This window comes from Culex pipiens, chromosome 1 (assembly GCF_016801865.2).
Source record: "Culex pipiens pallens isolate TS chromosome 1, TS_CPP_V2, whole genome shotgun sequence".
In the NCBI taxonomy this organism is placed as follows: Eukaryota; Metazoa; Arthropoda; class Insecta; order Diptera; family Culicidae; genus Culex; species Culex pipiens.
Genome location: NC_068937.1, coordinates 68014559 through 68032569, shown reverse-complemented (window position 1 = coordinate 68032569; position 18011 = coordinate 68014559). Strand labels below are relative to the sequence as shown.

Genomic DNA, 18011 nt, shown 5'->3' with positions numbered 1-18011 from the left:
TAGCTGGTAAGTCGTAGGTAATAGATTCGCTACAATTGTGGAGTAAAAATTTATACTTTTTTATACAGCTAAAGGGGTTTGAATTTGGCCGATCGCTGGATTGACGCAACAGGACGCAACAACTTGAAGGTATTTTGCTGCGCGACGTTAACCTGCAGCAGGTGGTTTCGGTCGAGCCGTCCGTGTTCGCCTTTATCACCAGTTCTACAGTTCGAGCCTGAAGATAGAGCAGATCGAGATGAGTATTCGGCTAGGGAGATCTTCAGATGTTTAAATTGCTTAACTGTAAGTATTGCCATTTTTTTTTATTTCTGAGTAAATCCGCAGAGTTAAAATCACAATCTAAATTCTTATCAAACTAGTGTGCATTTTATGGAATTTGGTTTTACTCCGTTGAATTTAAAATCCCATGCTATTTTTCAAGCTTTTGGTTGCCTACAGTTTGAAATGATTCTTTTTTGTATTATCTGGTCAATAATAAGCATTATGTCAATGGAATCATGTGCTTGAATTGATTAGAAATGATAACAAAAGAGTGATCTTTCATACTACATTTTGGCCATAAAAGTATTTGAAATTTACATCGGATTTAAAATTCAACGGAGTAAAAAAATTTCGAACCTTGGTAAATTTACGTAGATTTCATCGGAAATTTACAGAATTAAATCGGATGACACGTAAATTTCAAATAAAGTTGATGTAAATTAGCATCATTAATGACGTGCACTTTTGGTACATCATAAATTATGTAAATTTACCGGATTTTTTTTTCTGTGCACATTTCAATTGGATGTATGGGCTTACAGATATAAGCTAATTTACTATCCAGGTTACTATACTACACTGAAAAAATATTATGTTTTCAGTTATGAGCAATGTAATTAGCTTTAAAACCAAACAAACCGCTGTAAAAATCGTGTTTTTACATATAATTTGTTGCAAATTTACATCAAATTGCACTGCACTGTAACATTCGGAAATATTTTTTTGTGTGTGATTTTGGTGCATCTTTTAAAGCTTTTGATGCTTTGCGTATAAATTAATTTAAAAATATTTCCCCCAAAATTTTCATCTTAAAAAAATAGAACGAATATTAACAATTTTCGCTTGCAAGTGCCAAACGATCGCAGTTGGCCTTGAACAAGCAAGCGCGTGCTTTGAACCACGCAGAAAATTTTGCCGCTCTCTGATTGGCTGTTTTGTTTTGCCGTGGAGTACACTGAGCAAAACTTACACAGCTTAACGAAGTGTTCTACACATGATCTGACCCTGCTGTACAGAGCACTCAAAAATCAATCGCAAAACACTTGAATTTTGGGCACCTAAAGATGCTGTCCATTCAATAGCACAACACTTGAATTTGATGTGTTGTGTCGCATGGAAAACCACGTTATTTCTATTGGTTTTAAATGATTTTTCCTTCTATAATCAATGCATGTTTGTATGTAATAGAAATGGATTTCGATTTGTTAAAAAAGAGAAGAAGTTGCGTTATGAAATTTATTTGACAGCTTTTATTTGCTTGTCAAAAATGGAACATTTTTTTTGTTAAATTATCTCTTCTTCCGGTTGTCCCTGCTTTCAGGATCGTTCTCCTGGTCAGGTTCGGGTTGTTCGCCACCATCGCTTTCTGCGGAGAAGGAGGCCCCCGAGGAACCTTCTTGTTGATTCGGAACCGCGGTTGGTTCCAACGAATCACACTGTGCCTTGACCATCCGAAAGACGCATTGCTTGGCCCGGCGGGTGTTTTCCTTAATTTCATCAAACTCTTCCTGGTACGGCATCTGCAGCTCAATCGCATCCTTCCTGCAATTCACACAACATAAATCCAAAAATCAAAACAAAACCCAACAAATAAAATCTTTTTTCCCACTCACCAAGTGGGTGAATCTCCGGAAAAGAACCTCTATCGCCAAAGTTGGCCTCCTACCGGGTCCGGGAGACCGAGCCCTTCCACTGGCCATACGGATCCTGAGCCCGAGGACGCAGCCTTGTGGCGATGCTCGTCTTCGCGGCCACAAACCGGGCAGGCAATTTACTGGACAGGAACATGGCGGCAGCGAACTCACGCGGTCATTCGGGCCTACGAAAAACGAACACACCGGACCGCCAAAACACAAATGAAGAAACGAAGCAAAGTCTGAGAGTCTGACGAAGCTGTCACGAAACTGCATTTCAAATCAAAACAAGATCAATTTCAAGTGTTTTCCTCATCACTTTGAATAGTTGAGCACAGTGGGGCAAATTCATGAGCAAAACACTTGAAAAGTTTGAGCCACCCGAATGAAAATAAGGTGTCAAAAAATACCAAAAAGTCAATCGTTTAAACACTTGAATTTGATAATGGATTGGATTGAAATTCAAACACAAACAAATTAGATCTAAGATGTGGCTTTATTGAATCTTTCAAGTGTTTGGGCACTTGGAAAAAAAGTGTGGCGTATTTTCAGTGTAGTGAAGGCTAGAGAGCCTATATGGAGAGGCGAAATGTCACTCTCACCCAATCAAACAGTTCTCCGCTTGACGGGTTCATTCCGCTTCGAATTCCGCTTCGAAAATTGCTTCGAAATTTTCTAAACGGAATCTCCGGTTGGACTCCGTTTCAATTCCGTTTGACCATTTTTGCACAAGGGCGACACCTGCTGGTGTACGACAGAACCTCGATGACACTTCGCCGAAGTTCGCCGAAACGGTTTTGTTGTTGATTTTTGTCAAAAATGTGCGAACTAAACGTCAAAGTGTTAGGAAAAAAGAGAGCCGAAACTTGTTCAGTCATGTTCAATTTTCATTCGCGTGCTTTTATTTTTGGAAGAAATCTCGGATTGTATAAATGATGGGACTGGTGAGTAAAAATTCATGCTGCGTTTTCGATAGTATGAAATAAAAGATTTATGCGAGGATTTATGTGTATTTTTTTCCCCAGTTTTCAAATCTGGCTCGGCTGGAGGAACTGGCCGACTTCCTGTACTCGTTTTTTCGGGTGTTTATCTCGATGTCAGATTAATCAAAACGCAGGTGAGTCGTAAAGTGCCCTCAGTTGTTGGAGCTACTCCATTCCTCCTGTTCCGGCCTCAAGGGTTCGTGCAACCGTTGGTAGTTCATATTCCGGAAAGCCTGCTGCAGGTTCCGATCATTCCGTAGACATTCCGTACTATCGGCGGTAGCGGTGACATCACCTCAACAAAACTAATTATTGATTTCTTTCTCCTTTTCCTTTTCCAGATTCAAGATAAATGTCCAAAGCCTCATTTTGGAGGTCCAGGCGCTGGATCCGGAAGTAGAGACTGATAGGCGGAGGCTCGAACTGCTAAGGACTTCCGGTGGACGTTGAGCTCACAAGCGGCCGGAATTTTGTATCAGCTGGTCTAATAGATGACTGAGTCGCCACTGGATCAAAGAAAGTTGCCGGAATCGCCGATACCTTTGTACTGCTTGTCAGCGGCGATCTTCTGCGAGGCGGCCTGGACCTGGAGCAGCAGTTTGACGCGCTCGATCGGGGCGACGGCGGCGGAGATACCACCGGCCAGGAAATCCTTGGCGAAACCGTAGGGATCAGCCTTCTTACCCGACATTTTTGATCTGGGTTTTTTTTTTTAAATCACAAACTGACAGAGCAGGTCCTAGGTAAAAGCGAGTCCTGGCCGCGGAGCTTCCGAATCGTACGGAAGGCACAATCGATGAAGGTCAAGGTTCGAAAACGAAACTATTGGCACTACGCCCCCCGGGGCATGGCCTTCCTCTAACGTGGGATTTCTGCTCCAGCGCCTCTGACGAGACAGGAGAAACCGGGACCGACGTTTTACTTCACCATCCGATAGAAGCTCAGTGGATAAGGCGGGAATCGAACCCGCGTCTCATAGCATCATCGGGATCGGCAGCCGAAGCCGCTACCCCTGCGCCACGAGACCCACGAGGAAGGTCAAGGTTCACGGCCCCGGAATCCAACGATGTCTATGTAGAAGTTCCGATCGATACAGAGGAAACGGAGTGTACTGAATCGCTATATGTTATAAATCAATATGTTTACTGTTAATCTTTAAAAAAAAAAAAACAAAGGGGAGCCGGGGTTGGGAAGCGTTTGATTTCACGATGAATTATATTTAAATCAAATAAAATCAGCTGCAAATGAAAAAAAAGAGTTGAATAATTATTTTTGGTTGAATCCAAAACAAAAGAAGAAAACCAGAATGAAAAAAGAAGAAGAAGAAGAAGAAGCTGTCAAAAGCAACCCGTCCATTCCGTTTCGATTCCGTTTGAATTCCGCTTGAACCGATTTGCGGCGAAAACTCAAACGGAACCGGTTGTTGCGTTTGAAACGGAATGCGGTTTAGAATCTAAAACGAACACTGTTTAGAATTCGAATCGAACTTTTTTCGCTCAAGCGGAATTCTAAACGGAATTCAAACGGAACGCTCTGAGTGGGGCAGGGTTCCAATCGAACTGTCAAATTGGGGTTCCAATCGAGCAACAAGATCATGCAAGAACAAGGTCGGAATCAATTTAAAATAATTTTGACAAAAAAACGAGACTTAAAACAATCACAAGTATTGTAAAACTGTTGTTGATAACAATCTGGTAGTTTTTGTTATGTTTATGCTTGTTCGGTACAAGAAAAGTGCCAGCACCAAAGAAAAACTACAAGTTTTCCAACCTTAAATTTGAATGACCTTGGTTGTTTGAAATTTCTCCCAGAACATTTCATTTCCCTATGTAGGTCCCTAGTGAAGGCAGCTTTTTTGCCAACGATTTTTATTCCATCGTCATCGTTCGAACCAACAACATCGTAGCAGAGCAATTCTCTGAGATTTCGGTCATTCGATTTTTTTTTTGTATTTTTTAATCCGGCTGAAACTTTTTTGGTGCCTTCGGTATGCCCAAAGAAGCCATTTTGCATCATTAGTTTGTCCATATAATTTTCCATACAAATTTGGCAGCTGTCCATACAAAAATGATATGTGAAAATTCAAAAATCTGTACACTGAAAATACGCCACACTTTTTTTCCAAGTGCCCAAACACTTGAAAGATTCAATAAAGCCACATCTTAGATCTAATTTGTTTGTGTTTGAATTTCAATCCAATCCATTATCAAATTCAAGTGTTTAAACGATTGACTTTTTGGTATTTTTTGACACCTTATTTTCATTCGGGTGGCTCAAACTTTTCAAGTGTTTTGCTCATGAATTTGCCCCACTGTGCTCAACTATTCAAAGTGATGAGGAAAACACTTGAAATTGATCTTGTTTTGATTTGAAATGCAGTTTCGTGACAGCTTCGTCAGACTCTCAGACTTTGCTTCGTTTCTTCATTTGTGTTTTGGCGGTCCGGTGTGTTCGTTTTTCGTAGGCCCGAATGACCGCGTGAGTTCGCTGCCGCCATGTTCCTGTCCAGTAAATTGCCTGCCCGGTTTGTGGCCGCGAAGACGAGCATCGCCACAAGGCTGCGTCCTCGGGCTCAGGATCCGTATGGCCAGTGGAAGGGCTCGGTCTCCCGGACCCGGTAGGAGGCCAACTTTGGCGATAGAGGTTCTTTTCCGGAGATTCACCCACTTGGTGAGTGGGAAAAAAGATTTTATTTGTTGGGTTTTGTTTTGATTTTTGGATTTATGTTGTGTGAATTGCAGGAAGGATGCGATTGAGCTGCAGATGCCGTACCAGGAAGAGTTTGATGAAATTAAGGAAAACACCCGCCGGGCCAAGCAATGCGTCTTTCGGATGGTCAAGGCACAGTGTGATTCGTTGGAACCAACCGCGGTTCCGAATCAACAAGAAGGTTCCTCGGGGGCCTCCTTCTCCGCAGAAAGCGATGGTGGCGAACAACCCGAACCTGACCAGGAGAACGATCCTGAAAGCAGGGACAACCGGAAGAAGAGATAATTTAACAAAAAAAATGTTCCATTTTTGACAAGCAAATAAAAGCTGTCAAATAAATTTCATAACGCAACTTCTTCTCTTTTTTAACAAATCGAAATCCATTTCTATTACATACAAACATGCATTGATTATAGAAGGAAAAATCATTTAAAACCAATAGAAATAACGTGGTTTTCCATGCGACACAACACATCAAATTCAAGTGTTGTGCTATTGAATGGACAGCATCTTTAGGTGCCCAAAATTCAAGTGTTTTGCGATTGATTTTTGAGTGCTCTGTACAGCAGGGTCAGATCATGTGTAGAACACTTCGTTAAGCTGTGTAAGTTTTGCTCAGTGTATCTTTTGAATCAATTTTTTGATCGATTTGGTGTCTTCAGCAAAGTTGTAGGTATGGATATGGACTACACTGAGCAAAACTTACACAGCTCAACGAAGTGTTCTACACATGATCTGGCTCTGCTGTACAGAGCACTCAAATATCAATCGCAAAACACTTGAAATTTCGGTGATTGGCCATGAAATCATGTCAATAGCCAAACACTTGAATTTTAAATAGTGTTGAAAAATAAAAATACGTACAAGCGATATACAGGTTCGCTTGCTAGTCGTGCACGCTACCACTGCGCTTGCTGGCCACTTGAAGACGGGTGAGTTTTTTGCGCTATTCGTTCTAGCCTAGCTTCTAGCCTTCGATGAAAGTCGCTCCAAAATCAATCAGTGAAACACATTGAATTCATGTGGACTTCACGTTGACTTTGAATAGTGCCTGTTTTGGGTAGATCTTAAGATCAATTTCAAGTGTTTTGCTCTTCACTTTGAATAGTTAAAGGCAGTGGGACAAATTCATGAGTAAAACACTTGAAAAGCTTGAGGCACCCAAATGACAATAACTTGTCAAAAAATACCAAAAAATCAATCGCCCAAACACTTGCATTTGATAGTGGTTTGGATTGATGTTGAAACACAAACCAATTAAATCTATGATGTGGCTTTATTCAATAATTCAAGTGTTCGGGCACTTGAATCAAACGTGTGGCGTATTTTCAGTGTACACTGAAAAAAAATGGTGAACAGTAAAAAATTTTTTGGTGATTTTTAATTTAACTTTTTGTCACTAAAACTTGATTCGCAAAAAAACACTATTTTTATTTTTTTTTATTTTTTGATATGTTTTAGAGGACATAAAATGCCAACTTTTCAGAAATTTCCAGAATGGGCAAAAAATCTTTGACCGAGTTATGATTTTTTGAATCCATACTGATTTTTTCAAAAAATCGAAATATCGGTCGCAAAAATTTTTCAACTTCATTTTTCGATGTAAAATCGAATTTGCAATCAAAAAGTACTTCAGTGAATTTTTGATAAAGTGCAGCGTTTTCAAGTTATAACCATTTTTAGGTAACTTTTTTGAAAAGAGTCGCAGTTTTTCATTTTTGGGCACCATTGTTTGCCCACTATTGAAAAAAATATTTTTGAAAAGCTGAAAAAAATCTCTATATTTTGCTTTTTCGGACTTTGCTGATACGACCCTTAGTTGCTGAGATATTGCCATGCAAAGGTTAAAAAACAGGAAAATTGATGTTTTCTAAGTCTCACCCAAACAACCCACCATTTGTTAATGTCGATATCTCAGCAACTATAGGTCCGATTTTCAATGTTAAAACATGAAACATTCGTGAAATTTTTCGATCTTTTCGAAAAAAATATTTTCAAAAATTTAAAATCAAGACTAACACTTCAAATGGGCGTAATATTCAATGTTTTTTTCAAAAAAATTACCTAAAAATGGTTATAACTTGAAAACGGTGCACTTTATCAAAAATTCACTGAAGTACTTTTTGATTGCAAATTCGATTTTACATCGAAAAATGAAGTTGAAAAATTTTTGCGACCGATATTTCGATTTTTTGAAAAAAATCTGTATTGATTCAAAAAATTATAACTCGGTCAAAGATTTTTTGCCCATTCTGGAAATTTCTGAAAAGTTGGCATTTTATGTCCTCTAAAACATATCAAAAAATAAAAAAAATTAAAAATAGTGTTTTTTTGCAAATCAAGTTTTAGTGACAAAAAGTAAAATTAAAAATCACCAAAATTTTTTTACCGTGTATCATTTTTTTTCAGTGTAGTCCATATCCATACTTACAACTTTGTCGAAGACACCAAATCGATCAAAAAATTCCTTCAAAAGATACAGATTTATGAATTTTCACATATCATTTTTGTATGGACAGCTGCCAAATTTGTATGGAAAATTATATGGACAAACTAATGATGCAAAATGGCTAATTTGGGCATACCGAAGGCATCAATAAAGTTTCAGCCGGATTAAAAAATACAAAAAATAAAATTAATGAAAAAAAACCGATTCCGTAGAGAACTGCTCAGCAGCAGCAGCAGCGGAAAAAACAACGGCTGCGTGTGCGTGAAATTGCTGCCAAAATGACGTCGAAGGAGAAAAACAAGGCCTACTTGGATGGACGCTCTAGAAGATGGCCACAAGAATCAACTTCTGCTGAAATTCAACAAAATGGCGCTTTTCAGGGCCAACGAAAAATTCACGAAAGAGTTATTGCTTCAAATCATTCATGCACTGCTTTTGGTGCATTTTTTAAAGCTTTTGATGCTTTGCGTATAAATTAATTTAAAAATATTTTCCCCAAAATTTTCATTTTAAAAAATAAAACGAATATTAACAATTTTTGCTTCCAAGTGCCAAACGATCGCAGTTGGCCTTGAACAAGCAAGCGCGTGCTTTGAACCACGCAAAAAATCTTGCCGCTCTCTGATTGGCTGTTTTGTTTTGCCGTGGAGTCGAGCATTTTTGCCAGGTTTGTTCATTCCATCGTCATCGTTCGAACCAACAACATCGTAGCAGCAGCAGCAGCAGCGGAAAAACAACGGCTGAAGGAAATCAAGAACGAGCTCAGAGAAGAAGAAACACGCCAGCGTGTGCGTGAAATTGCTGCCAAAATGACGTCGAAGGAGAAAAACAAGGCCTACTTGGATGGGCGCTCGAGAAGATGGCCACAAAAATCAACTTCTGCTGCAATTCAACAAAATGGCCAACGAAAAATTCACGAAAGAGTTATTGCTTCAAATCATTCATGCACTGCTTTTGGTGCATTTTTAAAGCTTTTGACGCTTGGCGTATAAATTAATTTTAATATTTCCCCCCAATTTTTCATCAAAATAAAACCTCAGGAAAGGATCATTTCCGTAGAGGATTTGATTGGCTGCCAGAAATCCATGGCCAACGTGAGTGTTCCGGATTGACACCACACAAAAAACCATAAAAAAGTATTTTTCAAGGTTTACGAAATCACCCGAAAGAGTAGTTCTTTTAAAATTAAAAAATTCCATTTCGCCTCATTTACGCAATTCAATAAATAATTTATTTTCACAGCGAAAAATTTCTCCAAGAGCAGCAGACCACCATTTTGTTTTGAGTGTTGCTCTTGCAAAGCAAAAATACCCATATTGCCAAAACTCGTTGGTTCCGTAAATGTCTCCCGGGAGAACCTTCCTTAGGGGCTGGCCACCACTTTCAAAATTTTCACTATCATTTCCAGTATTAAAAACCACGACCTCCCTGAGGGCACCGGCCAGATTGTGGGCAATACTGTCAAAATGGCCATTTTAATTACCAGTACCAAAAACCAAGAAGTTTGATACCCATATTGCCCGAAATTGTATGGTTCGGTAAATGTCCTCCCGGGAGAACCTCCCTGAGGGAACCGGCCACTCCAGGTTGTGGCCAATACTGTCAAAATGGCCATTTTCATTACCAGTATTGAAAACCGTGAATTTTGATACCCATATTGCCCAAAATCACATGGTTCGGTAAATGTCCACCCGGGACAACCTCCCTGAGGGCACCTGCCACTCCAGATTGTGGCCAATACTGTCAAAATGGCCATTTTAACTACCAGTACCAAAAACCAAGAAGTTTGATACCCATATTGCCCAAAATCACATGGTTCGGTAAATGTCCTCCCGGGAAAACTTCCCTGAGGACACCGGCCACTCCAGGTTGTGGCCAATACTGTCAAAATGGCAATTTTCATCACCAGTATCAAAATCCAAGAAGTTTGATACCCATATTGTCCAGTCTCGTATGGCCTTCCATCGTATGGCCAGAATATTCCGGCTGGCTTGCCTCCGCTTGGGCTGCTCCTTGTTCCAGGCCAGCTGCTTTTCGGCCAATTGCTTCTGGGCCTCCAGGCCATCTGCTTCCAGGTCCAGGTTGTTGTTCACTCCTCGGCGTCCAGCGATAGAATGATTTCCTTGGGCTGATCGAGCAGGGTTTATATTGGCTCCCAATTCCACGCAACAGTGCTTTGTTGCGTTGCAGACCCCTTCCCCAGTACCAAGCATGCAACATTTTCGTAACGCGCGACATTTTTCGTTTTTCTGGATTGACACCTCACCAGAATAGAGCCCATAGGACAAAGTTCTTTGTCAAAACACTGCCAAAGTTGACCCCTAAAAAAAAGACATTTTTAAAAACATTGGCAAAGTCACATAAAACAAGTTGAACTTCCAACCCTGAAATTTTCTAAAATTTTAAGAGTTCTTCTTTCCAATGCATTTTAAAGATAAAAAATCGGTTGGAAAATTGATTTTTGGCGATTTTTTAGATCGAAGCCCGTCTAAAGGCGAGGTTAGGTTGTAGAGGGTTAAGTTGGATTTCAATTTTACATTATGCTCTTTTACGTTCATAACATCAATTCAGTGATGTGTAATTTTACACTTTTTTTCTGTGTACCACCGAAAAAAATAATTCCGGTAAATTTACATCATGTATGATGTACCAAAAGTGCACGTCATTAATGATGCGAATTTAAATTAGTTTCATTTTAAATTTACATGCCATCCAACGTAAACAAGCCGAACAAAAAGGGACTTGAAAACATGAAAATTTCCGATGAAATCAACGTAAATTTACCCAAAATGTAAAATGTTTTACCCCGTTGAATCTAGAATCAGATGTAATTTTTCAAAAGCATTGGAATTTGTATTGGCACAAATGCATCTTTGAAACGCATGTTTAAGGGTTTGTATAGAAGGTCAATACAAAACAAAAGCGTGCAATTGAAAGTGCAAAATCGCAATACAAGTAAAAGCTTTTGATGTCAAAAACATCAAAATCTAAATCCAACGGGGCTTGAAAAATAAATTACATGTTTTTCTGCACTGTACAGCTATCTGATAGGATAGCGTATTGTCGACGAATTTACTAAAATGCAAGTGTGATTGGAAAAACTCGTTTAACGAATTTTCTACTTACGGTTTAGCCTTAACGTCATCAGTTGACCATAGTTGAACCTGTGCTGGTTGAACGTGGTGACGGCATACCGTGCCCTGCTTTAACCGGTGTTGGCGGCCGAAAATTCTCAATCAGATGGCCTTACCGCGATGAACGACAGAACGTCCGACGTGGGTTACGTTTCGAAAATCTGAATATAACGAGAAAATCAAAGTGTCCAGCTTACCTTTCGTACTTAGGAAACTTTCTATTCGGTTGAGTGGTGATGTCTTTCAGATGGTGCTGCTAGTAGATGTTTTTGATGATCTGTAAGTCGACCAGGGCCGGCAAGTTGATATCAACCAAGGTAGTACGCTTCTTGTTGCGATCTTTCACCATGATAAACGGAAAGTACAGGTTAATCGCAAAATCAGGCTTTATCAACTAGGGCGATGTGTTGTTAAACAGATCGTAGTACACCAAGCAGGGTTCTTGGAACCTTCCTTGAAATTACAAATTGAAATACCTCAGCCAAGATGATGTCAGAGTTCCTCGGTTTTGCCAGAACGACACCCTTGGCATTCGTAAACAGATTGGTTACCGCTTCTAAAAAGAAAAAAAAAATTGGGTAAATTTACATCACTTATGATGTACCAAAAGTGCACGTCATTAATGATGTGAATTTACATCGAATTCATTTTAAATTTAAATGCCATCCGATGTAAATGTTCCGAACAAACAGCACTCCTAAAACGTGTAAATTTCCGATGAAATCTACGTAAAATTACCCAAGAGAAAAAAAAATTTCTCTGTTAAATCTTGAATCCGATGTAATTTTCAAATTCTTTCATAGCCTGATGTTGCTTACAATGGTGCTTTTTAAAATTATTTTCTTATCAAACCAAGCACTTGAATTTAATCTGAAAGTACTTTTGTTTAACTTGAAAATAACTTTGCCTTTGTTTAGAATGGTTCAAACAAAGGCAAAGAATTTGAAATGTTTTGTGCACACAAAAAAAAATCGGGTAAATTTACATCATTTATGACGTACCAAAAGTGCACGTCATTAATGATGCTAATTTACATTAACTTCATTGTAAATTTAAATGCCTTCCGACGTAAACAAGCCTAACAAAAATCACTTTAAAAACCTCAGCGTCATACCTCTTTCACGAGTAGACGCGTTTAGGTTTTTCTCCGCCGGGCAGCAGTCGACCGAACCATTGTTCTTTTTTTTTCTTTTGTGCGCTTCCAATCACGCGTCGCGATCTCGTCGCGAGTGTTGAAAAATGGGAAGACAAAATACGATCCGCATCGACTACGGTGATCTACCAAACAAACCGGATATGCAAAAAGTGGAGACTTTCTGCGCTGAAAAACTCGGACTGAAACGTGGTGAAGTGATCCGCATCCAGTCTAGCCGCGCCCTTGGGGTAACTTTCGTGACTGTTGTTGACCTCGACCTTGCTCTCAAGGTGTGCGAGGAACACAACAAAAAACTCGAACTGACCGGAAGCGACAAGAAGCAGCACCCGGTTACCATCACTATCGAAGACGGTACAGTGCTGGTGAAACTGTACGACCTTTCGGAGGACGTCCCGAACACTGCCGTCGCATAGTTCCTAGAACAGTACGGCGAAGTGCGTGACGTGTACGAAGAAACCCTCCACGACACCCAGGCATTCGCTGGGGCCTACACAGCACTATGGGGTATTTACATAGAAGCGAGCGGCCAAAAATTTTTTTTTGCTTTTTTGTGTTGTTTGTACTTAATATAATAAAAACAAAAGAAATTTGATATTTTTTCAAAAAAAAGTTTAATTTTCGATTTTTTCATATATTTGAGGCCACATGCGTTAAAGTGGTGAATTTTAATATTCTTGCTCTGTCTATTTGATGCACGGAATGGCGGCTTATGCTATGCTATGTTATAGTTTCTGATTTACGTTCAACCCCCCTCCCATTCCTCTTGAGTTAAAATCCACCTCTCTTTGAAGACCGGAGCGTTTTGCGCTCACGTGAGCTGTTGAGCCAAAGTAGGTAGTTGTTTTTTCCCTTTTGAAGCATCTGCCTGTTTGAAACGAAGTTTCTAAAACTATCATAACACAGGCAGCAAAAACAAACAAGAAAGAGGTCAAACAAACAAAAGTAAGCAATGAAATGGATTTAGTCGGCGAACCGAAATATACGTTCTGTTTTAAATTTAGAATTAGCCAAGGGGCAGAATGATTCACTCTTTAGTGAGCTAACAAAGAGCTAACTCATTCTTAATGTAAAAATTCATTGACGTGAAGAGATGCACTGATATGTACAAAAAATTGAATTAATTGACAAATTATGTTTATTTTAAGTTTTTAGAATCCGGACTCAAGGCGGTTTTAAAAACACCAAAAAAGCAAAAAAAAAATGTTTTATTTTACCTTTAAAAAAACCAGCAGTAAGCTTAATTAAAGTTCTAATCATCCCTCATATTCGGAGCATTTTAGAGAATGTTCATATTGAATCTGTAATTGAATATTTTCAGAAGATTTGTATCGGAATTGTTAAATTTAATTTACTTGGGGGAAGAGGAGCCACCCTTTATGTGAGCAGTTCTCTACGGAATCGGTCTTTTTTCTTTAATTTTAATTTTTGTATTTTTTAATCCGGCTGAAACTTTTTTGGTGCCTTCGGTATGCCCAAAGAAGCCATTTTGCATCATTAGTTTGTCCATATAATTTTCCATACAAATTTGGCAGCTGTCCATACAAAAATGATACGTGAAAATTCAAAAATCTGTATCTTTTGAAGGAATTTTTTGATCGATTTGGTGTCTTCGGCAAAGTTGTAGGTATGAATATAGACTACACTGAAAAAAATTGATACACGGTAAAAAAAAAATTTGTGATTTTTAATTTAACTTTTTGTCACTAAAACTTGATTTGCAAAAAAACACTATTTTTAATTTTTTTCGTTTTTTGATATGTTTTAGAGGACATAAAATGCCAACTTTTCAGAAATTTCCAGAATGGGCAAAAAATCTTTGACCGAGTTATGATTTTTTGAATCAATACAGATTTTTTTCAAAAAATCGAAATATTGGTCGCAAAAATTTTTCAACTTCATTTTTCGATGTAAAATCGAATTTGCAATCAAAAAGTACTTCAGTGAATTTTTGAAAAAGTGCACCGTTTTCAAGTTATAACCATTTTTAGGTAACTTTTTTGAAAATAGTCGCAGTTTTTCATTTTTTAAAAATAGTGCCCATGTTTGCCCACTTTTGGAAAAAATATTTTTGGAAAGCTGAGAAAATTCTCTATATTTTGCTTTTTTGGACTTTGTTGATACGACCCTTAGTTGCTGAGTTATTGCCATGCAAAGGTTAAAAAACAGAAAAATTGATGTTTTCTAAGTCTCACCCAAACAACCCACCATTTTCTAATGTCGATATCTCAGCAATTATAGGTCCGATTTACAATGTTAAAACATGAAACATTCGTGAAATTTTCCGATCTTTTCGAAAAAAATACTTTCAAAAATTTTAAATCAAGACTAACATTTCAAATGGGCGTAATATTGAATGTTTGGCCCGTTTGAAATGTTAGTCTTGATTTTGAATCTTTGAAAATATTTTTTTCGAAAAGATCGGAAAAATCATATATTAACATTGTGAATCGGACCTATAGTTGCTGAGATATCGACATTAGAAAATAGTGGGTTGTTTGGGTGAGACTTAGAAAACATCAATTTTCATGTTTTTTAACCTTTGCATGACAATATCTCAGCAACTAAGGGTCGTATCAACAAAGTCCGAAGAAGCAAAATATAGAGAATTTTCTCAGCTTTCCAAAAATATTTTTTTCAATAGTGGGCAAACATGGGCACTATTTTTAAAAAATGAAAAACTGCGACTATTTTCAAAAAAGTTACCTAAAAATGGTTATAACTTGAAAACGGTGCACTTTTTCAAAAATTCACTGAAGTACTTTTTGATTGCAAATTCGATTTTACATCGAAAAATGAAGTTAAAAAATTTTTGCGACAAATATTTCGATTTTTTGAAAAAATCTGTATTGATTCAAAAAATCATAACTCGGTCAAAGATTTTTTGCCCATTCTGGAAATTCCTGGAAAGTTGGCATTTTATGTCCTCTAAAACATATCAAAAAATGAAAAAAAATAAAAATAGTGTTTTTTTGCAAATCAAGTTTTAGTGACAAAAAGTTAAATTAAAAATCACCAAATTTTTTTTTACCGTGTATCATTTTTTTTCAGTGTAGTCCATATGCATACCTACAACTTTGCCAAAGACACCAAATCGATCAAAAAATTCCTTCAAAGGATACAGATTTTTGAATTTTCACATATCATTTTTGTATGGACAGCTGCCAAATTTGTATGGAAAATTATATGGACAAACTAATGATGCAAAATGGCTTCTCTGGGCATACCGAAGGCACCAAAAAAGTTTCAGCCGGATTAAAAAATACAAAAAAAAAATCGAAAGACCGAAATCTCAGAGAATTGCTCATGTGCTAAAACATAACAATGACAATTTATATTATTTCATTCAAATGGGTTATTTCAAACACTAGCAATTTGGGGCCTTTTTGTATAAAAGAGCTGTTTCAATAATTTTACCCCATTTTCTAGAATGAGAAAGAGAATGATTATCTATATTAAAAAATGATCAGCCGTTTCCAAGCACTGAACGATTTATTAAACGGAATTACATTTTTTTAATGGTTGCTTCTAACCCGCACGGTGGAAAGGTAGTCATCAAACTGTTTAGGTATATAAAACAGTTAAATGTTATATTTTAATTAACCAAGCACATAACATTGAATCGAACTTACCACAGCATAAATCTTCTTGAAATAATTCATTGTTATGTTTTTCAAAGGTTTTCAGTCATTTTTGTTTTACGCGCTCATACCCTTCCCCCAGCAATTGTGAATAGCATCATTGGTGCGCTGGAAGTGGGGACGCGAAGTCGTGATGATTCAGGTTAATTTTTGTGTGTGCTTTTGTGTCGCTGTTCGTATGGGGTGAGTGATTGTGGTAATCGAATAATAGCATCATTGGTGCGCTGGAAGTGGGGACGCGAAGTCGTGATTATTCAGGTTAATTTTTTCGTGTGCTTTTGTGTCGCTGTTCGTATGGGGTGAGTGATTGTGGTAATCGAATAATATCATCATTGGTGCGCTGGAATTGGGGACGCGAAGTCGTGATTATTCAGGTTAATTTTTTTGTGTGCTTTTGTGTCGCTGTTCGTATGGGGTGAGTGATGTGGTAATTGAATAATAGCATCATTGGTGCGCTGGAAGTGGGGACGCGAAGTCGTGATTATTCAGGTTTTTTTTTGTTATTAAGTGTCGCTGCTTGTATGGGGTGAGTGCATAATTTGTAAAGGGAGCGCGTGGTCGTAAAACTTAATTAATTGTTTTGTGATTTTCAAAGCCCTTCCTATATCATCGTTGATCGGAAGGCACGGCGTCGGGTGGATTGTGTTAAAATTATTCGAATAAGGTTTTAGGAGATCGGCAACACTGCCTCTGTGAGCAAATCGCGTCGTCCGGTAGCTCCGCGGAACATCGCGAATATTCGTGTTATTTATTCGATTTAAGAAGTGAAATTAGTGTTAATCGATTCGTTTTGAACAGCAGACTACGATTATGGTGAAGTTTTGCAAATATTTTGCAAATTACAGTGTTTTTCGTTGCATCGAAATCGAGGAAAATCTTGGCCATCCTTTGCTTTTGATGACAGTTGGCTTGAAAAGAGAAAGAGAAGAAAACAAAAGAGCGAAAGTGTTCGACGCGAGAGAAAAGTCTTCGCTCAAGGCCAGAAACTGTTCGCGTGTGATTCCAAAGTGTTATACGTTGGCTTTTGAAAAAATCTGGAAAAGTTTATATTTTAGTGAAGTTTTGCGAAAAGTGGCGTGCCTTGGGAGGAAATCGTCTGTGTACGAACGAAGGTTGCGGGAGATGAAGGAAGACTCTCTTTTTGTGTCGACCGGCGCTCGTTTTGATGGTGGGTGGCTGACGAGTCGACATGTGTTCGTTGCTGTGCACACACATGGGCACAGAGACACCACAGATTTGACCAACGAGAGCGGGAGCACCTACCAAGTCACGAAATATTCTAGCAGAGCTGGTTCTGCCAGAATCCTGCTAGAACGGTGGAACATTTCTGATAGAATGCTGTAAGAATATCCAACTCTGTGAGAACTCTGCTAGAATCCTGCTAGAACGTCGTGACTGGGTAGCATCAGCGGGAGAGGTTTGACCAAGGAACATTGAATTTGAGGTAGGCTCATTCCTTTTTAGCTCATGAGTGATTTGATAAGGTAAGTAAAATTTTTATAAATTTTATTTTAAGCTATTTAGACTCCTTTCACTCTAATGACTCTAATGACCTAACCAGATATATTTCTAGTTATTGATCTTTTTGCATTCAGTAATCCAAACACTAAGTCTGCGTCGATTAAAGTAGAAATAGTTTCAAAATATTTTCTTCAACAGTGAGCGAGTTGTGGCGCTATAACCACGGCAAATAGTGTCCAGGGCATTTGTGGAAATACAATGTCCCATCCCAGAGGGTCCCGGAGCACCAAAACTTCTTAGCATGGTGGCTTCCAACGATTTATTGCTTAAACAAACAGGAACGTGAGCGGGGGATCTCCACGTTTCTTCCTTCCCTGTAGATTCAGAATTGTGTTGTTGTTTGAACATTCGTGCTCAAACTCAATCCACTTCAATTAGAGGGTGACGATTCTCGAGAATTTGAATTTCCCGGGAATCGAGAGTTGAATTTGGCCATTTCCCGGGAATTCTCGGGACCCGGGAGTTTTTTTAGCTATGCCAGTAGTGCCAATAATTTAAAAAGGAAAAGTCATAAATTTATTTC

The 18011-nt window shown here is 38.4% G+C and overlaps 1 protein-coding gene and 1 long non-coding RNA gene across 5 annotated transcripts in view; both read left to right on the top strand.

The window, feature by feature from the left end:
• LOC120429513 (protein-L-histidine N-pros-methyltransferase) overlaps window positions 1-18011 on the top strand; it is a 76557-nt gene that overhangs the window by 37177 nt on the left and 21369 nt on the right. The gene's annotated exons all lie outside the window — the stretch shown is intronic.
• On the top strand, window positions 1819-16622 carry LOC128092562 (uncharacterized). Its single transcript, XR_008211875.1, has 3 exons — window positions 1819-3689; window positions 3925-5551; window positions 5623-16622. It is a non-coding gene; the product is annotated as an uncharacterized LOC128092562 (long non-coding RNA).